General features: G+C 41.3%; 1 protein-coding gene and 1 pseudogene across 5 annotated transcripts in view; both read left to right on the top strand.

Annotated features, from left to right (window-relative positions):
* The window catches only part of Dlgap1 (DLG associated protein 1), a 705,387-nt gene that overhangs the window by 248,432 nt on the left and 432,469 nt on the right, over positions 1–24,486 (top strand). The gene's annotated exons all lie outside the window — the stretch shown is intronic.
* LOC116899708 lies at positions 10,267–11,759 on the top strand (annotated as a pseudogene).

Here is a 24,486-nt window from a genome sequence, read left to right on the forward strand (position 1 = left end):
AAATGACAGAGGTTATTACTACCATTAGCCAAAATATTCAGCACATTCTGTTTTTGCAAACCTTCCAAATGACTATCATTGCACATTATAAAACTCACCAGCCCAAAACTATCCAATCTAGAGTTATGGAAGGAATGGCAAATCTAGAAGAATAGGGTGCATCAGTTATAGAGATATTTAGTTCTATTGCTCTGCTTGAAAGAAACATGTCCTTGGGAGGAATGCAGATCTCTTCAAGACATTTCTGTGATCCAATGGAAGAAAAGAAATATTTTCCATAAAGATGTTTCTGCCATTGCACATTTGCACCCGAGGCTATAGTTAAGTCATACAAGGATTCCCAGCGTTCACCCATATTACTGACCTCTTTATATTTTACATGCTCTTTATAAAGTGTTAAGTGGTTTTGGTGGTGGTGGTGTTTCTGCTTTTATGTGTGCTAGGCAAGTGCCCCAACAAGGAGCTGTGTCCCCTGAGTTCCAAAATTATTTTTAAATTCCCAGTAGAGACAAAGAGCAATCGGTCCTTTGTAGGAAGTGGAGATATTTTTCTTTTAAGTACAGTGGAACCAGTGCCCTCTCCTTTGCTCATGGTGGGATATTGTGAAAGGAAAGCTGCAATGTTGTGTGAATAAAAGAGAGGTCAGCTGTCCACCCTTGTTCTTTAGTTCTGTTTTCTCGTGAAAACTATGGTGATCCGAAGATCACTTTTTGGAGGGGAACATCAATATTCAAAGTACTTCTGAGTGAGCAATGGTTCAATTGCAAGAAAACTTCATTAGAATATGTAGAAGATTCTGTAAGAACGCCATCTTCTGATGTGAGATTCCTGCTGAGTCTTACAACCGTACCTCTGTAACTGTAGACAGAAGAGGCACCATGTCCTGCCCACGTCATGCCTCTCCACAAGGTGTTCTTAGAGCAGGCACAAGGCAGGAATTCTATCCAGCAGACATTAACTCTGAGTTACCAGCCACATATCCTTGTCATGTTAAGGGAGAAAGAAAAGCACTTCCTCTTGAAGTCACCTAACCAAGAGAGTCCAGTTTTTTAATTCTGTATTACCTCTTGTTCCTACCTTTTGTCCTCTGGTTCATAAGTTTTTATGTGTCCCTGCCTGAAGGTTGCCTTATGAATCTGTCCTTCTGCCTATGTCTTCTGTCTGTTTCTATTTATGTGAGTTTCTCTGCCTGTATGAATGTGTGTGTGTGTGTGTGTGTGTGCATGTGTGTGTGCACGTGTGAGCACATCCACATGTGTTTCTGTCTCTGTGTTTCTGTGGATGCTTGTCTGCTGTATGAGTGTATGAGCTGTGTGTATCTTCTTTCCTCTCTAACACAGGACCTCACTCTGTCTTTATTGAAAAGCACAGAAAGCATGATATGAGGAGGGAGAGAGAAACAAACCTAACAGAGTTTTACGAAGGATTAAGTCAGTGGCTGCAACTGGTCCCACCTGACCCCGACTACAAACATCATTGTTTATTAACCTCTATGTGTGATTGGCTGCTCTCACCCTTTGTGGTACATTTTAGGAAGTTGCTTTCCACTCCTATGTTTGCTGCTTTGAGAAAATGATACGCATGCATAGTCCGGAGCAGGGGAGAAAACATAATTTAAGACTGCAGTCAGGGCATGGGAGGGTACATAATTTAAGATGATAGCTAAGCATTAGCTTAGGATGTAAACGTTGACTGCATTGGCAGTCCAAGACAAGTAAGGTCTGTTGCTGCATCACTCTCTTAAGGGCAGCTCAGACTAGTTGAGTGCACAGTAGAATAGCAGCCAAGTCAGACAGTTTGGGTGCACAGTAGGATGCCAGTCAGGTCAGGCTGTTTGGGTGCACAACAGGATAATAGTCATAAGTCTTATGTGACCTCAGGACATATTATTAACTCTGCCTGTGAGGTCCAGCAAAAGTCCCAGTCTCTTAGAATGTTAGAGGAATTTTCAGAATATTGTATTGCTGCAGCATGGCAACCCTCCTAATCAAATATTCCCCAGATGGGTAGAGGACTAAGAGATATATCACAGTGTGACAATAATGAGAACAGCTAGCATCTTCACAAAACCCTGCTCGTCTCCAAAATGAGCCATTAGATTAGCAAGCCACAGAGAGGCAGAAGGTGTTCTCTACGGATGATTCTTCCTTCCACCACAAAGGGGGAAAGTCCATTTCCATCTGGGCCTGAGGATAAAGTGAATCAGTTAACTGGAGAAAAGCACTCAGATTTACCTAATATGAATTTTAAATAACATGTAACCCTCACAGGGGAAATAAAGAGCCTTATCCTCCCCCCAAAACAAAACCAAAAACACCTAAATTTGGATTAAAAGTACTCACTTGTGAAACACGGCCAGACAGAGGGGCTGGAGCTGGGGTGTTTAATGGTGGGAGAAAAGGTCACAGGGAAATGGTGAGTAAGCAGGCCGCTGTGCCCTTTGGCTTCTTGCACTCTGACTCCCTCTCTTGAGGACAGGAGAACTACACCTTCCTACGGGAAGGCATCACACGCAGGGGATTTCCATGAGTGGCTTTAAGAGGCATAAAGCACCTTCCTCTCAGACTTGTCTGCATCCTTCCCTTCTTACAAACACTGGATTACAAGTCACATATCTATCTGTACACAGAGGGAGGATCTCCAGGGATGGGGGTGAAAGCGGGTGGATCTCTTTCTGTACCTTATAAGGAGGTATCTTACTTACCTGATGGAAATGTGGGTGCCATCTCTATTCTTGTTTCCTACTCCAGTAGGACTCTGAGGGTTGTGATTATCCTTTGTTTTTTAACTTACTTATTTATTCACTTTACATCCTGATTGTTGTCCTCCTACAAGTCTACGCCTTACATAGTCCCTCCTCCCATCCCCCACCCTCTACTCCTCTGAGAGAGTGGAGGCCCTCCTGGGTATCCCCACAAAAGCCAACAGCTACTGCTTACTTCACAACAATGTAACTTCTCTAATATATACCTATTTCAATCCTTACAGCTCCATTTGAAGCAGTAGTAGTGTTCTTGTCTCGTAAAAAAACAGAGGCACAGAGAAGTTAAAGAACCTTCCAAAGTCACACAGATGGAAAATGGTAGATTAAAGTTAGAGCCAAGAAAACTCTGAGCATCAGTGCTAAGCATCTTCCAAGGTCACAGGTTTGCTCACACTTGCTGTGAGCTCATCATAGCCAGACCCAGGTCCACAGAGCTGGTAATGGTGAGAATAACCAGTCTGAATCCACAGAGCTGGTAATGGTGAGAATAACCAGACTGAGGTCCACAGAGCTGGTAATGGTGAGAATACCCAGACTGAATCCACAGAGCTGGTAATGGTGAGAGTAACCAGACCAAGGTCTACAGAGCTGGTAATGGTGAGAATAATCAGACTGGGGTCTACAGAGCTGGAAATGGTGAGAATAATCAGACTGAGGTCCACAGAGCTGGTAATGGTGAGAATAACCAGACTGAGGTCCACAGAGATGGTAATGGTGAGAATAACCAGACTGAGGTCCACAGAGCTGGAAATGGTGAGAATAGCCAGACTGAATCCACAGAGCTGGTAATTATGACAATACCCAAAGAGTCCACAGAACTGCTAAGGATGAGAACAACCAGAAGTGCATTTCCTTTTGGCTCTGACTCCTTTGCTATGGATCTTTGACTATGTTCTACGTTTTCTCAGCATTCACTTAATTGGGCAATTAAAACTTAAAAGTCTGCCCTGAATCGGAAGTCTTTGACTAAAAAGCTATTGTCTAGACCTAGGAGAAGCAGGTAACACAAACAAAAGTACTTTCCCAGACTTTTGTGACACCTTCTCTGTTAATGTGATGTTGACACAAAGTTGGCTGCTTGACTAGTCATCACCACTGTTTGCAATGTTGCAAAGAATTTCATCAAATTATCTTCTTAATCCTATGAGATTCAGTGGGGTAAAGACACAAAGTAACATCAGGGTTTAAAATGTTAATTCCTCTCACCTTTCCATTGCTTTTTTGTATATTAACTAAGACTGGAACAAAGAAGTGATTAAGTTATGGCTGTATTGACTACATTTCTTGTTTGTATGACCAAATCTCTGGCAAGAAGTAACTTAAAGGAGAAAGTGTTTAGTTGGAGTCATGGTTTGAGTCTATCAGATCAAGGAAAGGCATGGTGGCATATGATTCCAACCAAAGTAATGTGAGTGTGGCACCTCTTGCTCACTTCAGAGAGTGTGTCAGCCAGAAGTGGATCAACTATACTCCATCTCTCGCTTCAACCCTCTACACTACATCCATCTCCTAAGACAAAGGCAATGTGTTCTAGACAAGGGATTAGGGGGTGGAAGAGATCTTAAGGAATTCCCAGGGAGAAGGTGAGAGATCCATGAGGTAAGAGAACACCAGGTCATCTCCATCAAATCCTCTTCCCACAAGGACTCATGGCTGAAAAGGCAGCAGAAAGATTGGGAGATCTAAAGAGAATAAACACCTATTTTGAAGGAGTGCTTTCCGTGTTGAATGTCAGCACCATCGCTCATAGACACTCAAAGAAGCTAGGGCTGCATGCAGAAGACCTGAGCAAGATCCAGCCAGCTGAGGTTGAAGCACAGGTGGAGGAGGGGTTTACAAGGGTCCCCCTCTACCTAAAAAGCTGTTAGTGGATGATAGCTGCTGAAGGAGGGAGAGTTCCATTTGTTTGTTTATTGGTTGTTTGTTTGTTTGGTTGGTTGGTTGTTTGGTTGGTTGGTTGTTTGGTTGTTTGGTTGTTTGTTTGTTTGTTTGTTTGGTTGGTTGGTTGGTTGGTTTGAAGGATAAGGGATATGCTCCAATTGATGGCCCATGGCCATGAATATACAAGCAACACCAAGTAGAGTGAGTGACTGGAGAAAGATAGGCAGGAGAGGGGGTGACATTGGGAGGGAAAGATGGTGGGGAGAATAGGGACAGAGATAGAAGGAGGAGAAAGAGGTTCTCAAACAGTTTTTTAAAAGAAAGCAAGCAGAGGAAGAAAGGGGTTGGCCAGAGTGGGGTGAGGGGAATAGAGGGGAGCAGGAGGAACGGAGAGGGGTGACTGGGGAGGGAGCAATTGAGATCAAGGTATAATGACACGTGTGTATAAAAATGCCATAATTAACTCCCTGATTCTGTACTACTGTAAAAAAAAAAATAGTGATTTTAAAAGGGCAGTGTTGTGTCAGGCTGCCCATATCAAGGTAGAAGTGCCGGAGTTCGCAGCGGGTTTGCAGGAGGAAGCACGGGCAGCGCCATTTACTGAGGAGTACTCACACTTACAGGCTTTTTATTTTCATGGTGAATTCTTTATTTTTAAATGTTTTTCCATATAAGGACTTGCAGGGTTTTTTAGTATTAGATATTTTATGTATTTACATTTCAAATGTTAATTTGAATGCACATGTTTTAAAAAGGAAATCTCAAACTTAAATGGGCTGTAAATATTTGGGGAATACGGAAAATCTCCGGTTTAAAAAGAAAAGGAAAGAAGTGTGTGTTGTGTGCTTCTGTCCAGTCATGTGAAAATTCAGTCTCTCTGTTTTAGGAAAGGGGGTTGCAGTGAAATGTCCCCCACGATTTCTCCCAGTGGCTGAGCTTCATGTCTGCTATGCTTTTGCACCAAGACTGATTGTCACACCCTGGGCACACCTGGCTCCCATTAGGAAACATGTGTTTCTCATAGATGCTTGCATCAACAGCCAGCTGCTTCCCTCCTAGTATATCTTCATATCGAGGGCTTGGTTTGCCCTGTAGTGTTTAATCTGCTTAATAAAAATGTTTGAGAAGCTGTCAGAGTGTCAGCTGTGGTGACCCATGCCAGAAATCCCAGCACTTGGAGGGAGAGGCAGAAAGCTTGGACTTCAAGGACAACCCCATCCCAAGCATCTTCCGCTCCCGCTAAAAGAAGTCATAGGATTTTCAAATAAAACTGCTACTGTCAGGGATATCTGGCCTGCTCTTCGTAACTGAGAAACAAGTAACCGATTTAACCATTTCCAAGCAGCCTGCCTGTCTACGGCACCAAAAAAGTGGGCAGGTGAATTGTGAACATCGAGTCCGTCATCACCAAACCTAGACTGGTGGTACATGTGGGACCTCTCAGATGCTGCAGAACCAAGCTCAGGGTGCTGGATTGAGCTGAAAAGACTTCGTTGTTCCTTATTAAAACAAAGAGAAAGCAGCTCCCTAGCAGAAACCATTTAGCAGCCAATATGATGTCAAGCGAGTAGGTGTCCGGGTGGCAGCCTGAAAGGTTTGCAAGTGCAGTAAGTGGTAATTTCCTGGTGTTCTGGGTCCAACAGATTTATTTCTGGAGCACTTTGAAAGCCCAAACCCTACTGAAGTGAGTCTTTATTGCCCCCTTCACCTAAAATGTCATTTTCTGGAGAGTTCATGGATGACTGGTATTTTTTCTTCCCAAATCAAACCTTAGGGTTTTTTTTTAATTTTTTCTTACTTATTCACTTTACATCCCACTCATTGGCCCCCTGTCACCCATACCAAGATCCTTCCTGCCCACCCCCTCCACTTCTCCTCTGGGTGGGTATCTCCACCACTCTGGCACTTCGAGTCTCTGCAAAGCTAGGTGCTTCCCCTCCCACTGAGGCCAGATAAGGCAGTCCAGCTAGAGGAACATATTCCACATAAAAGGGACAGCTTTTGGGATAGGCCCCACTCCAGTTGTTCAGGACCCACATGAAGACCAAACTGTACATCTGCTACATATGAGCTGGGAGGCCTACATCCAGCCTGGGCATGTTCTTTGGTTGGTGTTTCAGACCCCAGCAGGCATTTTCAAATTCATTTTTTTTTCTATATGCTCTTCTGTAATGTGAAACATTCCTCACATCTCAGAACACATAACTGATTTTTCTTCCTGGCATGCCATTAAGTCTAGGACTGTATAACCTGAGGGTTTGCGAGCACTCCTTTCTGTGTAGTTATAAAGAGAGTATATTTTAATCCAATATCTGAGAAAGGCCATCAGAAGTGTGTATAGGTAGCAGAAATAATCTCCTTCTGATTGAGTTCTGTAAATCCTAGGCACACTGTTGAGTGCAGATAATTGAGCCCTATGAGATGATTCTGCGAGGTCACCAAAAGTAGGTGACATGAGCAACATGTGACAGTCAAGAGAGAAATCACTGTGAAGTGTGAGTCGTTGTTCTGTCAGTGAGCCGTGTTCACGGAAGTTAGACATCACAAAATGGCGCTGTGGAAGATGTGCAATGGACGCATGGATGACGACCGGGACAGTATCGCTGGAAATAATTCAAGGCCGAGAAGAGAGACAAACAGTTGAGCAATGAGACGGAAGATACGGTTCGCCCAGAAAGAGAAGCCCTAGTGTGTGATGCAGGGTGCAGAGCTCGGTTAACAAAGCACTGTGGACTTAGAAGGATTTTCAACATTTTTCTATAAAAATGACAAATGGTTGAAGAGATGTGTGCTTTAATGTAATGTAAACATTATATAATCTATATGCATTGAAGCATTGACTCTTACTTACCTTATTAGTGCATAAAAATCTTACGTGTTGGGAATCGGTTAAAATGTAATTTAAATGCTAAAAGTTAAATGCTTAACTTTATGGGACTCATCATGTTAGCCTCTCCTCACTGGAAGAGATCGTGGAACTAAGTCAGTCTTTGAGGAGGGAAGGTCTCCGTTCACTCACACTTGAGGAATTTTCAATCCATGCGTGTTTCCCCTCGTTGCCTTGAGCCTAAGTCAGCACAGCGCAGATGGGGAAAACACAGACTGGGTGCACCTGCTCACAGCATCCAGGAATTATAAAGAAAAGGAGGAACCCTAGTACCCCTTCCATGGAGACTCCCCAATGGTCCAAACTTCCTTCCACTTGACTATACCGTCTAAAGATGCCGCCGCCATCCAATCAGAGCCACAGGCTGCAAACGGTTCTCTCCTTCAGCACATGGAACTTCAGAAAATGTTCCAGAGATGAACTGCAGCCCTCACACGAATGGCCATGCTGAAAAGGTCCCGGCTAAGGTTTACTCTGATTGCAGGGGTCCTTCCCTGTGGCTTTAATCTTAATTTAGGAAGACTATTTCTACCTGATAATTTATGTATCTAAAGCTTGTTTAAGTCATGTCCACTTACAGAAGCACAAAAATACTCAGTTTTGTAAATTTCTCTTAAAACCTAATAAAAATAGGATAACTTTCTTTAGGTAAGCACAGAAAGTTGCCTATCTGAGGGAGATTGTGTTTGTTTCTCAGCCCATCTCCCTTTTCCTTCTCCAGTTTTGCTCACACACTCATATGTTGTAATTGGCAAGAAGTTCTCCCCAGCTTTAAAGCCTATGTTCTGCCTTTAATGTGCATGCTCTGCTCCTAGTAAAATTTAAAAAAATTAAGTAACCTAAAATAAAGGGACTAACAGAACATTGAATTTCTCTGGACTCTTTTGATGGTCTTTATAAGCTCAGCCCAGAGAGTGGCCCTTTTAGGTGTGGCCCTGTTAGAGTAAGTGTGGCCTTGTTGGAGTGGGCGTGTCACTGTGGGCATGGGGTTTAAGACCCTCATTTTAGCAGTCTGGAGGTCAGTATTCTGCTAGCAGCCTTCAGATGAAGGTATAGAACTCTCAGCTCCTACTGTGCCATGCCTGACTGGATGCTGCCATGCTTCTGCCTGGATGATAATGGACTGAACCTCTGAACCTGTAAGCCAACCCCAATAAAATGTTGTCCTTTATAAGACTTGCATTGGTCATGGTGTCTGTTCAGAGCAGTAAAACCCTAAGACAACTCCTTTGTGATTGACATAAACTGGCGTGTTGGTAACTGGATCCCAGAAATAGAACTCACATTTTCTGTACTGAGCCACAACTGTCTAGTTCCAGCTCTGCTCCCTATGTACTGTGCAGCTCACTTGGCCAGAGAGCTGCTATGCTACCACAGGCTGGAGCCTTAAGAACCACTACTATGTGGCAGATGAAAAGGACTCCACTAATTATATAGAATCCAGATTCTGTAACTTCAGTGAAGCTGACCAAGGAAGAGACATTTATTAATATATGAAGCCCATCCATAAGATGGAGAAGAACATTTGGACATCAGAAGAGTGTACACAGAACTGGTGGCATGAGAATGGCTGGACAGTACAGTAGACAGAGCCTGGGAGTCTCCGAAGCATCTAGGGATGGAGGAAGCTTCTAGAGAAGCCTCCAACTGAGTTTAAGAGAGTAGAGGATGGGGTGAAGTCCTAAAGTGTGATTTTTCACATGCTAATCCCAAGTCCTCTCAAAACTCTTACCAAATAAATTCTTCAGAAGCTCAAAGTTATGAACATGAAGTCTCCATGTACTTTTCCCCAGCCCTTAATTGCACAATTGAAAGAGTATATTGTCCACAGTGCATAAAAGTCAATGAACCAGTCCTGCATGGCTTGGAAATACTATATCCATTGGGTGGGTAACTGTGTCAGCCTGGCTCTGAGACATAGGACAAAGGGTCCAAACGGTCAGATAAACTAGGGTTTCCAAAACGACTTGCGGGTCTTCATCTGGGAGCTCGAGACCTAGAAGTTGAGTTCATATCCCTCAATACTATCCCAACCCTTTATTTTATTCAGTAAAACTCTTAAGTTGTAAAAACACACTGTCATACAGCTGCCTACTGTCGGAACCCAAACCAGAATGTAGTCTCTTGCTCTAGTCTTTCTCACACATGATTTTGACACCTTGGGAGAAGGGTTGTAAGTGGAGGGGGTTGGAGGAATTGAAGGCTGTATTCTCTGTTGAACTAGAGTAAAACATTCTCTAAAAATATCCCAAGTATTTCCCTGGATTCGAAACTGACTCTATTATATTCACCGGATGAATAAAATGTGATGTTGAAAAGCTGTTTTTAATTTATGAGTATGGATTCTTGTCTGCATGTCCATTTGTATACCACACACATGCCTGGTGCCCACAGGTATCATGAGAGCATCAAGCCTATGTGCAGAGAGACAGCCAGTAAGCCCTGTGGAGATCGGACTAGCAACCGAGGCTGAGACCAAGGTTGAGCCTTTTGTAAGACCCCAAAGTGGCCCTACATCAGGAGCGCCACCCACAGAGCACAAATTGACAAAGTGACCGCTGCAATAGCATGAGGATATAAAGTTTTTAATCCATGTACATGGGGTTGCTCATCCACACAGGAAGAGGCAACCCCGAACCCAAAAAACACACAACTTGTATTCGTTACAGAGGGCAGACTTCAGCAACAGGGTGAGCTGGCTCATTCTCATTGGTGTTGCACAGGACAAAGGATCTTGTCAGGTATTGGCTGGCCTGCTCAAGGAGCTGTTCTTGGCTCAATTAGTCACTTTCCTCATCCAGCCCCACACCTGACCTTGGTGAATCACTGAGAAAAGGCTAAGTTGGCACGTCCCTTGGGGGGGGTGGTGAACTTGGTGGTCGAGCAGGGTCAGGATGACATCTTGCAGTTGTTCTCGAAATTTACCTCAGGGAAGGGTAAGGGGATCAGTTGTTATTGTTTTGTCTTAATTAGCTTAGTCAGAATTGCCTCAATATCTTGATCACCAAAACTTCATCATAACATTAGGCATCTTGACCTCAGATGTATCTCTCAGAAAGGTCACCAGCTTGTCATAGGCATCCTGTCCACCAGATGTATTTCTCAAAACCTTGTTTTTACAGCTTTGTGTTTCACATCTATGAAACTTTATTTCTTCAAGCCCCAGTCCTTCTACCCTGGTAGAGCAACTGATTGGCAAGTGGGCCCACTATCTGGTGCTTCCTGGCTCCTAGTCTGCCAATCTCCTCTCTCCCCTGGGAAGATATTTCTAGAGGGCCTAATGGGAGGTGTGGCCTCAGGCAAGAGCTCTGCCATTCAGGTGTTCCAAGAGCTGGCTTGTGCTGTGACTGATGCGGATGCCACTGCCTAGCTCATCATTCAGCCTGGATGTCATGCTCGCCAATGTATTGTAGATGCCTTTGATATTGAAGTCTTGCTGGAGAATGGCAACATTAACCAAAAGGTCCTTGGAGACCTGATCTTCAACCAGCATGACCATCGGTAGCTACTTAACTCCATCACCCACCCAGAGGTCTGTGAGGAAGTGATGGAGGAGATCACCAAGGTACTACTACCATGTGATTCTGGTCATCCTCCTCCTTTTTGAGACCAAGGACCTGCTCTGGTACATGAAGGACATAACGGTGGTATTCTACAATCAAGACATACACCTGCTGTTCAGGTACATGGAAGACACAGTGGAGGTATACTACAATCAAGACATACAGCTACCGTTCAGGTCCATGAAGGATACGATGATAGTATACTGCAACTGAGACATACAACTGCTGTCTGGGTCCATGAAGGACACAGTGGTGGTATACTCCAACCAAGACATACAACTGGCATGGAACAACCTAAAGCAAGAGGACACAGAGGCTCCTTGCAAATTTATCCTTATAAACACTCAGCTGCCCCTGAAGGATAAGACCTGCATGGCCAACTGTGTTCTATAGAACTTAGAACCAGGCACCAGGTCATCCTCTTGCATGCTAAGCTGGAACACTCCATGGAGTACCTGCCACTGAGGCTCAGATTCCAAGTGGACATCGTCAGCCTCCTCTACTGGCTCTCCCCTTTCCCTCTACCTTCACCTTAGCTGGGCACACCAAGGCAGCAAGCCATAGGCCTCCTTATCCTTAGAGACCCAAGCCAGGTACTATGTCTTCAACACTACATTCACTCTGATTCTGGGACTGACCTCTGTGATAGGCCAGCTCTGCAGTGTATCTGGGAAGTCAACCGTTAATACCTCTTTGTGCCCTCCTTCCCCTGATACCACCTATAGAACAGCATCCACGATGAGAGGAAAAGGTCTCTGTGACCCTACCCGTAGCTACCACTATGTGGAGACAGTGTCTTGGCCATGAGCCTTCTCAGAGCACCTACCCCATCATGACTATAGCCTCTCTAATGGACCACACAAATCCTTCTTGACTAAAGGGCTTCTCCTTCAATCAGATCTGTCTCCTAGGTTGAAGCCTTTTGCTGCAGTGCAGTGTAGGTCCTCTCTAGGGGATGCTGCTGCTTGGCTGTGGTTAGGCTAGGCCAGGGCTCTTGGGAAGATGTATCTTCTAAAGGGACTTTACTCCCATTCACCACTATTTTCCACTCTGCCTCTGAGCCCTGTGTTCTTGGTATTGCCTTGGCCGTATGCTATCTTACTTCTGTGTCTTCCCCTAGATGTTCCCAGCCCTGAAGTATATAGCCCTGACTGCCCCGTCACGCACAAGCATCCCAGACTGAGTTAGGTGCTCTAAATATCACCCTCCTGTACTTTTTCTTAACCCAAGGTAGGACAATCATCAAGATGCATATTTATAGATATCGGGGCTGACTTTGCTCTGTGCCGTAGTATGCTACAGCCTGTTCTCCCCGGTGCTCAATATAATAAAGTGGTCTTGAAGAAAAAAAAAGATAGAAAAGATTTTTTCAAGCTCAATAATAGAAAATTACTTTAATGCAGCATAAACAAGAAAGCAAACTACTTCTGAGCCTAAGTAGATATATATATTGCTTTGTGAGTGACATTTTTTCTTAAATAGAAGCAAATCTATGTCTTTTACAAGCACTTAATTGTCCGTGACAAATATGCCTTGACAATGATAAGGAAGATCTATGTTTCCTTCATGTAATATCTTTAACTTCATAACCATGTTCTAAAGTTATTTGTCACAAAAGTGTAGTATTAGAATGGGAAGAGAGGGGGGAGATGTTAAAAGGACCAGTGGATCTCTGCTTACTGTCCTTTTCAAAGGACTTGTACTATTCCCTTTTGCCTTTAAGAATGAGGCAGGAGGGAAATGTGTATCTAAGTCAATAGTTATTTTTTTGCAATTAGGCCACCATAGTCATGTGCATTTTAATCGTGGTCATGCTACCTGATAACAGAAGACTCCTGTTTGTTTAAACAGTGGGAGAATTGCGGTGCAATGCACAGCCTAGCACTGAGGGTGAAGGTCGAAGCATTTGAAAGTTGACCATCTCTGTGATGCTACATTTATCAGTCACAACATACTGATTGCTTAGATGGTTCCCCATTGTGACAGAGACCACAGTAACAACAATATAAACTCAGCGGCTCTCACTAAACCCGTGCATTAGCGAAGGTAGATTCCCTGACAAAAATGGTCAAAGTAATGTTTTCTCGGAGCACTGATCATTTGTCCCTAAAGTTGTCCTGAAGGTGTCAAAGTGTTGCCCCTCTTGAGGATTATAAAACCAATATGTAAAACTGGAAGTCTTTTCAAAAGCTGCCTCAACTGATAGCTGCATTCAGGAATATTTTAAGGCACACTTCTGCTTAGACTAAGCAACAAAATTGGTAAATTATACTACTGACTTGTACTTTTATGCTCTAGTGTGATTTTTATATAACTAAATATATCTTGACTTAAACTAATTCATGGTAAGTAGTACATGAGACATGGTTTGTGGCTATGGAGTGAGGGTAGCTCAATGGTATATGTTTGCCCAGCACCACCAGACACACACACACACACACACACACACACACACACACACACACACACACACACAAGCTAATATTCCATATTAATCAGAAAAGTGCAAAATAAGAAAAATACTTTTTTACCCAAAGGACTAAGGGGAAAGATCCAATTTTGGCAATAAAAATATGTATGCAAGAACCTTAGTACCACAGGAGTCTCTCGGTAGGAGAAAATTGAAGAATGTAGAGCACACTGTTTTGTGGAGCCCTCTGCAGTTTCTGAAAAACATGTGTACAGTATGTTTCCTAGACTCAGAAGACTGTAAAGAGGGTGGTTTGGTGTGCTAAACTTGCTTCTAAGATTTCTAGCCTAGAGATATCTCAGCCTTATCTGTAATGATTAAATATTTTATAAATGATGGAATTAAGAATATATATGAACTTTAAGAAGCAGAGAAAGAATAGTGAAAGGCTGGGCAGTACTATACGTGTACTTTCCAATTTAATAATGTATGGTGTTCACCAAGGCTTGTTTTACTTGTTTCCCTTAACACCTGCACTTGGGAAGAATGTTGAATTCATCTACTCCAATACCCTTGTAGAGTTTAAGAGCCTTGATTTACAGACACACTCAGCCTTTCTCTCATGAACAAAATGTATTTCTTCTATTAAATGCCAAGTAAGTTCCAGCCATTCCAGATTGACCTAAGAGGCATCCAGAATCTTGTAGACAGAGGATGGAGAAAGAGGCTCACACCTTAATGAGACCTCTCACAGGGAATCATGGGAATAGAAGGGCTCAGAATCCACCACCCTCCCCTGGCTGCCTGGTCACTCTAATTCTATTCTGTAAGCCATAAGACTTTTGATTTCTAAGTGACTTATTTCCAGGCAGAAGGACATACATGCGACTGTTTCTGTATGTGACTCAGCTCTGCCATGAAAGGCCTCAATGAATGGCCCCTACTTAATTCCAAATGCTACAGACTGATTCAACTTTTTGATGCAGGTCAGTCTATATTGACTGCTTTCAAATACAAAGCAATATGGTTCTAGTCACTCAGCACCTTCCTTTCTTTTGTTCAGCAATTCAGAAGAAAATCTAAAGTCAATGTGTGCTTGCTACCCTGTTCCCTGATGGTGCCTATGAACTCCTCAGGAAATTAGTAGTTAGACTAGGAAAAAGAAAATGACAGGTGTCAGAATAGTATCAGGGAAAGCTCCACTAAGTCTCATCAAATCATTCATTGCGCTACATAAATTTTCAGAGCTTTTAATTAAGTGGTGTATCTTGACTCTTCAAATGTTATACTTCATGTCCATTTGTTCGTGAATGGAACAGCTCCTCACCTGAAGAGTTGGAGAGAAAAATCTTTCAGTTGCAAGTCTGAAAGAACCAGTAATCATTTTCCATCTGAAGCAAACTGTCTTGAGTTATGTTTGATAAACTATCACTTATGTACCATGATCAATATTTTGTTCTAGTACTTTATCCCTTGTAATATTTAATTTCAAAATGTAAAAACACAGAAAATGAATCATTTTTATTATTACTCATAATAGAGTCTTTAGAAAAATGCATACTTTGCATGGCTAGAGCTACCACATGTGGCTTTGTATATGTGAATAATTTAATATTATTTCATACAGTTTTTCTAAGTTGCTTTGTCATCTTTATACAGATCATTTTAAATGAAACAGCATTTTCTAGTCAGCAAATTACTTCACAATTTCCTTAATAAGTCAGGATGCTCCCGTTTACCTTCCACTATAAAAACTCTAAGTGATGTCTAAAGTAAATTGTCACGACGTTCAAACAGATACCTCAAAGATTCATCCTCCTTTGAAACTCGCCGTTGTAAAGTTCTTTTATATAACTCACTGAAAATTGTTCTTCAAAATATTCAAAAAAGAAAAAAAAGTTGCGATTTCTACAAGTGGTTCTTTGACAAACACTATTGTAGATTTCTGACCAAGATCTTTGGCAAGGCCTCTTTAGATCCCTATTGAACGAGAGAGGACCCCGCCAGGGCAGACTGTGTGCTCATGGGGCACACACGTACATGAGTTTTCATAAGTAGGTTACCATTGTTAAGTAAAATGTAATTTCATTGATGGTATGGCCACCAGTGTTTTCGGTAGTTTGACAGAAATGTATTTGTAACATGTATGATGCTTCCCACCCGACAGGTAACTGGCTTTTGCTAAAGATCAAAGAGCTAAATTTTGCATCATTTTGTTTTTAATCAGAAGATTTTGTTTAGCAATTACAACAGAAAATAATTCAATTGATGAATCCATTTATCGCTGATTATTGGGTAGTAGTCCCTCCCATCTTCTTTAGGGGCGCATTCCGATAGGCCAAGAGATCTGAAGCCAGAGTCTCCTGCTGTGCACACTACCTAAGGTAAAACTTAATTTGTTAATTAGGCACAAAATAGACATATAACAATAATAACAGAATATTTACAACAACACACAGTACTCAAATTTAATTAAAACTTGTTAGTTTTTAAGATTTGTTTTTATTTATATAACTATGTGTGATTGTGTGCACATATCCATGAGATCAGGAGAGGGCATTAGATTCCCTAGGACTCAAGTTACAGGCAATTGTGAGCAGCCCAATATGGCACTCTACACCTAACTTATGCTCTCTGAACGAACAATCAGTGCTCTTAATTGCCAAACCATCTCACCAGCCCCACTTAGGATTTTTTTCTCTAGAATGTTCTAGTCAATATGTTTGGACCACAGTTGCCTGCAGGTGACTGGAAATAAGAAAAAACAAGGTAGATGAGAAGGACACTGTTGTGACACCTCAATCACACAGAAATTAAATGTCTGTCCAGGTTTAGTCACAGAGTGATGCATTACTCAAATACTCATTCAAAACCTATAATTTTCCCTGATTCTACCACTAGGGACACACTTTTTTTTTCAGATAAAAAAAAAATAAACACACCAATCAAAAGTCTCTTTTTTTCATTCTAATATGAGGAGTAAAACAACAAATCGTGTAAAATTGATTTTAGGTAGAAAATGTGTGCTGCAGAAGAAAGACTGACTCAGAGCAAACCAGAGAGGGGAGGTATGAAGGGAAGGCAGCAAATTTAAATCGGACCTCTCAGGAGCGCCTTGTCAAAGAAGATGCCAAATGAGGACAGCTCCACCATACGCGAGAGAAGAGACAGATCAAAAGTGGGATGGATGACAAGTACCAAGAACTCAGCATTAGTAATGCTCCTCACCTACTGGAAAGAATGCTGGCATTGCTCAGTGACAGCTAAGTCACTGAAAGCAGGTTAGCATAGTATGGAGAACAGGGACTCCGTACACTGGTGATAGGAATGTAAGTTACTGTTACCATTATCAAAAACACCAACACATAACTACCATAATCTTCAACAATCCAACCACATGACAAGTAACAAAAATAAATTATGTCACTATTTCCAAGAAGTATCTTCATTCCATATTTATTGCAACACAGTCACCAAGGCATGGAATTGAACAAAGTATCCATTAATAAATGTACTAGAAAATGTAGTCTCTCCCTCCTCCCCTCCTCCTCTCTCTCCCCTCCTCTCTCTCTCTCTCTCTCTCTCTCTCTCACACACACACACACACACACACACACACAAGAGATAGGGGAAAGAGAGAGTGCAAATGCATGTGGGGAGGAGAGGAAGAGGGACAGATATTGTTCGATGTAAAGAAGAAAAAAATTAATATATGACATCAAAAAAACTAGAAAAATTGTGCTGTGTGAAATACTAAAGCTACTTTAGAAAGAAATCCCATTGCTATCACTGACAAGTGGAATCTACAGAAACAAAGGGTGAATACTAGGGGCGGGTGATGAAATGTGGGGAATCGGGGAGATGTTGGTCAAAGGATACAAACCACAAGCAGAAGGAATAAGAAAGACGAGAGAGACGGTGAGAAAAGGTTAAATAGTATTTACAGCATTGAGTGGGGAGCACCTTCTTAGAGGCAAAGGGGAGGGGGGATGGGATAAGGGCTTTGCCAAAAGGAAACTGGAAAGGGGGACAGCATCTGAAATGTAAATAAATAAAATAACCAATTAATTTTTTAAAATGCTTACAAAAAGGGATACATTCCCTAAATATGGAACTTCAGTGAACTGGAAAATCCAATCCTGCCAACACCTCATCCCAGAAAACAATACATAGTGAAACAGTGACATGCATCGTGTAGATGCATACTTGCAGGGGTCACTTTTCAAGAAAGTCGCACTATTGATCATGTGCAATGTTGTGTTTGTTTGGTATGCTCCATCACTTCAATGCTTGCTTCCATATTTCCCTTTAATGGTTTGCACAGAGACACAACTAGTAGTTGCAGAGATCAGGCCTGAGGAGACAGCTCAATCAGTAGCTCCCTGTACAAGAATGAGTATGAGTGTTAAGATTCCCAGAGCCCAGAGGGTCAAGGTCCTGACCACAGCACTCTGAGGGCAGACGAGACCAAGACAGGAAGATCCCTGGGGTTGCTAACAAGCCTCTCTGGGATCAGTGAGCTCATTGTTCAGAGACAGAGCCTGCACCAGGTATTTTATATCATTTGTGGCTATTATGAAGGGTGTCATTTCCCTAATTTCTTTCTCAGCTTGTTTATCCTTTGAGTAGAGATAGGCTACTGATTTGTATGAGTTAATTTTATATCTAGCCACTTTGCTGTTTATCAGGCTTAGGAGTTCTCCGGTGGAACTTTTGGGGTCACTTAAGTATACTAACATATCATCTGCAAATAGTGATATTTTGACATCTTCCTTTCCCATTTGTATCCCTTTGACCTCCTTTTGTTGTCTGATTGCTTTGGCTAGGACTTCAAGTACTATATTGAATAAGGAGGGAGAGAGTGGACAGCTTTGTCTATGTCCCTGATTTTAGTGGGATTTTTTCAAGTTTCTCTCCATTTAGTTTGATGTTGGCTACTGGTTTGCTGTTTATTGCTTTTACTATGTTTAGGTATGGAACTTGAATTTCTGATCTTTCCAAGACTTTTATCATGAAGGGGTGTTGAATTTTGTCAAATGCTTTCTCAGCATCTAATGAAATGATCATGTGGGTTTTTTTTTCTTGAGTTTCTTTATATAGTGAATTACGTTGATGTATTTCCATATATGGAACCATCTTTGCATCCCTGAGATGAAGCCTACTTGGTCATAGTGAATGATCATTTTAATGTGTTCTTGGATTCAATTTGCGAGAATTTTACTGAGGATTTTCGCACAGATATTCATAAGGGAAATTGTTCTGAAGTTCTCTTTCTTTATCGGATCTTTGTGTGGTTTAGGTGTAAGTGTAATTGTGGCTTCAAAGAATGAATTGGATAGTGTTCTTTTGTTTCTATCTTGTGAAATAGTTTGAAGAGTATTGGTATTAGGTCTTCTTTGAAGGTCTGATAGAATTCTGCACTAAATCCATCTGGTCCTGGGCTTTTTTTGGTTGGGAGACTTGATGACTACTTCAATTTCTTTAGGAGTTATGGGACTGTTTAGGTGGTTTATCTGATCCTGATTTAACTTTGGTACTTGATATCTGTCTAGAAAATTGTCCATTGCCTCCAGATTTTCCAGTTTTGTTGAGTATAGACTTTGGTAATAGGATCTGATAATTTTTTTTAATTTCCTCAGTTCCTGTTGTTATGTCTCCCTTTTCATTTCTGATTTTGTTGATTTGGATACTTTCTCTCTGCCTACTGGTTAGTCTTGCTAAGGGTTTATGTATCTTGTTGATTTTTCTCAAAGAACCAGCTCCTTGTTCTGTTGATTCTTTGTATAGTTCTTTTTGTTTCTACTTGGTTGATTTCAGCTCTGAGTTTGATTATTTCCTACTATCTATTCCTCTTGGGTGATTTTGCTTCTTTTTGTCCTAGAGCTTTCAGGTGTGCTGTCAAGCTATGGTGTATGCTATCTCCAGTTTCTTTTGCAGGTACTCAGAGCTATGAGTTTCCTCTTAGCACTACTTTAATTGTATCTCATAAGTTTGGGTATGTTGTGCCTTCATTTTCATTAAATCCTAAACAGTCTTTAATTTCTTTATTTCTTCCTTGACCAAGTTGTCATTGAGTATGGCGTTATTCAGCTTCCATGTGTATGTGGGCTTTCTGTTGTTTTTGTTGTTATTGAAGTCCAGCCTTAGTCCATGGTGATTTGATAGAATGCATTGGATTAGTTCAATCTCTTTGTATCTATTGAGGCCTATTTCGTGACCAATTATATGCTCACTTTTGGAGAAGGTACCATGAGGTGCTGAGAAGAAGGTATATTCTTTTGTTTTAAGATGAAATGTTCTATAGATATCTGTTAAACCCATTAGGTTCATAACTTCTGCTAGTTTCTCTATGTCTCCATTTAGTTTCTGTTTCCATGATCTGTCCATTGATGAGAGTGGGGTGTTGAAATCTCCCACTATTATTGTGTGAGGTGCAATGTGTGCTTTGAGCTTTTTTCATTTATGAATGTGGGTGCCCTTGCATTCAGAGCATAAATGTTCAGAATTGAGAGTTCATCTTGGTAGATTTTTTTCTTTGATGAATATAAAGTGTCCTTCCTTATATTTTTGATAACTTTTGGTTGAAAGTCTATTTTATCTGATATTAGAATGGCTACTCTAGCTCCTTTGTAGGGCTGGATTTGTGGAAAGATATTGTGTAAATTTGTTTGTGTCATGGAATATCTTGGCTTCTCCATCTATGATAATTGAGAGTTTTGCTGGCTAGCATTGCCTAGGCTGGCATTTGTGTTCTCTTGGGGTCTGTATAATGTCTGTCTAGGATCTTCTGGCTTTCATAGTCTCTGTTGGTGTAATTCTGATAGGTCTGCCTTTGTATACTACTTGACCTTTTTCCCTTAGTGCTTTTAATGTTCTTTCCTTGTTTTGTGTATTTTGGTGTTTTGACTATTATGTGATGGGAGGAATTTCTTTTCTAGTTCAGTATGTTTGGAGTTCTGTAGGCTTCTTGTATGTTTATGGGCCTACTTTAGATTAGGGAAGTTTTCTATAATTTTGTTGAACATATTTACTGGTTGTTTAAGTTGGGAATCTTCATTTTCTTCTATACCTATTATTCTTAGGTTTGGTCTTCTTATTGATTTCCTGGACGTTTGGGGTCAGGAACATTTTGCATTTTCTTTGACAGTTGTGTCAATGTTTTCTATGGAATCTTCTGCCTCTGAGATTCTCTCTTCAATCTCTGTATTCTGTTGGTGATGCTTGCATCTATGACTCTTGGTCTGTTTCCTAGGTTTTCTATCCCCAGGGTTGCCTTTCCTTATGATTTCGTAATTGTTTCTATTTCCATTTTTAGATCCTGGGTGGTTTTGTTCAATTCCTTCACCTGTTTGGTTGTGCTTTCCTGTAATTCTTTAAGAGATTTTTGTGTTTCCTTTTTAATGGCCTCTACTTGTTTACCTGTGTTATCCTGTATTTCTTTAAGGAAGTTATTTATATTCTTCTTAATGTCCTCTATCATCATCATGAGATGTGATTTTAAATCCAAATCTTGCTTTTCCAGTGTGCTGGGTTATCCCAGTGGTGGGAGAACTGGGTTCTAATGATGCCAAGTACTCTTGGTTTCTGTTGCTGAGGTTCCTGTGCTTGCTTTTTGCCATCTGTTTATCTCTGATGTTAGTTGGTCTTGCTGTCTCTGATTGGAGCTTGTCTCTCTCGTTGGCCTGTGAGCCTGTGATCTTTAGAGTGAGAGCTCTCTTGGCAGACCAGCTCTCTCTTGGCAGGCTTTGAGTCAGAGAGCTGTGGGACAGCCCCTGCTCTGGGGGCAGATGGAGACTGGAAGGATTCTGTCCAAGACCACCCTGTGGTTCTTGCTACCCGTGTGTTCCTGGGGTTTCTCTTCTTGGATAGTCAATGGGGAGAAAGTAGGGAGATAGTGGGGTTTCACCTGTCAGCTGTGGGCTGTGGGCTTAGGAGGGAGAGTACTCCTGGCAGACCAGCTCTCTGCAGGCAGATAACAGTCCTGGCTCTGGGCACAGATGGAGACTGGAATGTCCCTGACACAGGCGGCCCTGCAGCCAGTCTCTCCTTGGACAGTCCGAGAATTTTTTTTAAAGCATAGTTCCCAAAGAGGGAAATCAAATTCCAGGTCATTTATTACTCAAAGTCTCCTGGTTCCACTGAACTCTGCTGTGCAATCCACTTGAGTCTGCATCACCGGGGAGTTGTTGTCTTATATTTTACTATCTCTAGGGGGGTTTTTTTTGCGTCCATGAAATTCTAAGTTGCACTCATATGAGTTATATTTTTATGCAGTGAGTAAATCTTATTATCATAACTTTATAGAACTTACTTTCTCCCACAAAGAAGAGACAGTGACTGAACTAGTACTTTGTGTGGTCCACACTCTGGATAGATGAGTGAGTTCTTTATATTATTTATTCTCAGTACAGTCTATTCTAATTCCTTTTTTAAATGCAGAACCTGAAACTCTGAAAACATTGTATAATTCATCATATACATGATGGTCCATGGCAAGGACCTTCAAAAGTACATTTTGCAGGGAAGAATGCTGACTCCTATTGTCTACTCCAAATATTTTTCTTTACTTTTAAAATATATTTAACTCTTTGAGAATTTCATACAATGTATTTTGATTATATTCACTACCCATTCCTCACAGATGCATACTCCTTTCCCTATGCTTTTCAAATTCATTTCTTCTTGGTGGTTAATAACTCACTGAGTCTTGTGCTACTCAAGTACTATAGTTTTGTGGTTATCCACTAGAGCATAGTCAACCTACCAAGGGCCACCCCCTTACAGAAAACTGTCACTTTTTCCCTCAAAAGTCAGCAACTGCCAGTAACTCATAAATTATGGGTGGGGGTTCATGAGTTTGCTGTAGCATGACTGTTTTGATCTTATTCAGTTCTTCCACCACTGTCATGGTTCCTGAGTAGTTTGTGTTCAGAGGATTCTGTCTCTGTGCAGTCTTTCTTCCCTTCTAGCTCTTTTCCAGGATGAGCTGCTAGCCTTGGAGGAGGATACAGTACAAAGGTCTCATTTGTGGATACTCCACTGACATTTATCCTTTCTCTTCGTCCACTGCACAACCTTTTCAGTAAGGTCTGAGAGTTGTACTAATGTATGGGAGTGATATAAATTTAGAGGGAAGTTTAATACTATGTCCATCTTGGCTGCAGATTTTACTGCATTAGTTAATAGGGTCAAACGTTAGTATTCATAGCCAATTGGTTTTAGGACCCACAGAGATACCAGAATCTATGGATGTTCCTCTCTCTTCTCTGAAGTGCCAAGCAGTTGCCTGCAGTCTATGTGAGTGCCCCTGATAGTCCAAAAGCACCTCTAGATTATCTATAATAATATGCAGTATAAATGCTGTGTGAATGGGAATTGTATTGTGTTGTACAATATAGGGAATAGCCAGAAAATCATTCACATTTGTGCAGATGCAGGCTTTCTAAACATTTTATTCTGTGAGTGGTCTGTTCACAACCGTGAAATCTGCAAATATGATGGATTAAAGTCAAAGCCGTGAAGAATGCTGTGCTAGAGTGGGGCTGGAGTAATGCAGGTAATGCAAAAAGCTCTCTTTTCTGCACTTCCAGAGATAGATGGATTATTCAGAATAAGTCTCATTGCGGGGCTTAAAAAAGTCCACCCATACAATTCATATCTTCTTTTTTTTTTTTTTTTTCTTTTTTTGGAGCCGGGGACCGAACCCAGGGCCCCAACCTCCCTTTTTTTTTTTTTTGCGTTTTTTTTTTTTTTTTTGCAAATCCCCAAAAAAATTTTTTTTTTTTTTTTTTTTCCCCGGAGCTGGGAACCAAACCCAGGGCCTTGCACTTGCTAGGCAAGTGCTCTACCACTGAGCTAAATCCCCAACCCCACAATTCATATCTTAATGGCAGTAGGTACCCAAACGTTGGGAAGTAACAAAACTCTCAGGCTAACTAAAAACCAAAAGCCAACTTTCAATCTGTTTTTAGATATATTAAGACTAAGATTAAGGAAATGTCTTTTGATGTCTTTTTTCTGACAGTCTCTGTTAAGCTGACCCAAGAACAGAAAGTCTCTGTGTGCTAAGAAAACCATAAAGAGGAAAGTGAGCAGTGCTGAGGGGTACTTGTCTAATGGTGTGACAACCTCCTCATCCTGAGAACCAGAAATTATTGTTCTGAGTCAGAGCTCTGTCTCCTGAATGACTGTTGACTAGAAAACTTTTTATTTCCTTGTCTGTTCCCTTCCTGCGTGTTTTTGACCTTACAGTAACACCTAACCTCCAAGTATTTCTTAGCACTGTGTTCTGAGGGCTGAGTGTTCTGCCCTGAATTCTTGAGCAGGTTGGATGGAATACTCACTGAATACTTAAGAGGGATTAGAAGGCAGGAACCTCCTTATATTCTTGACATAGCACTTCTTGATTCCTTTGTCTTCAGAATGAATATGTAGCTCAAAGCGGAGATGTTTATTGACATTCTTAGTCTGTTAATTGACCCCTAACATGGTTTCTCTACTGCATCTTGAATTGCATTCAGCTTAGCCTAACTAGCGTGTAAACGTGTCTATATGTGTGAATGGCAGAGGTCAGAGCACCCAACAGCCTCTTCACTGTCACCACAGCAGCCCATAAAGCCCGCCAGCATGTGCTCACATCTCGCTATCACTACCCATAAACCTGGGAAGAGCAAGCAATATTTTGACATTTGGATTCAATTCCCCTAAGTAAAGCCAGATTCTGATTTAATTGCCCTATGACTACCTGTGTTTGGCAGTTTAAGAGATGAGACAGCTCTTATTATAGCGAGAAATTGTTTCAAATTAAAGTAACCATTTTCTAAAAATACTTCCAATAGATTTACTTGGCATTTTTAAATGTCAGTTTGAAGAATCCCTTGGTGGTCATGTAAAATATTCAAAAAATGTCACATACATATATGGTTTGAATTATTTTCAAAATGTTGTAATTATTGACAGGAAACAGAACTCAGAAAACATT

Source organism: Rattus rattus, chromosome 4 (genome assembly GCF_011064425.1).
Source record: "Rattus rattus isolate New Zealand chromosome 4, Rrattus_CSIRO_v1, whole genome shotgun sequence".
In the NCBI taxonomy this organism is placed as follows: Eukaryota; Metazoa; Chordata; class Mammalia; order Rodentia; family Muridae; genus Rattus; species Rattus rattus.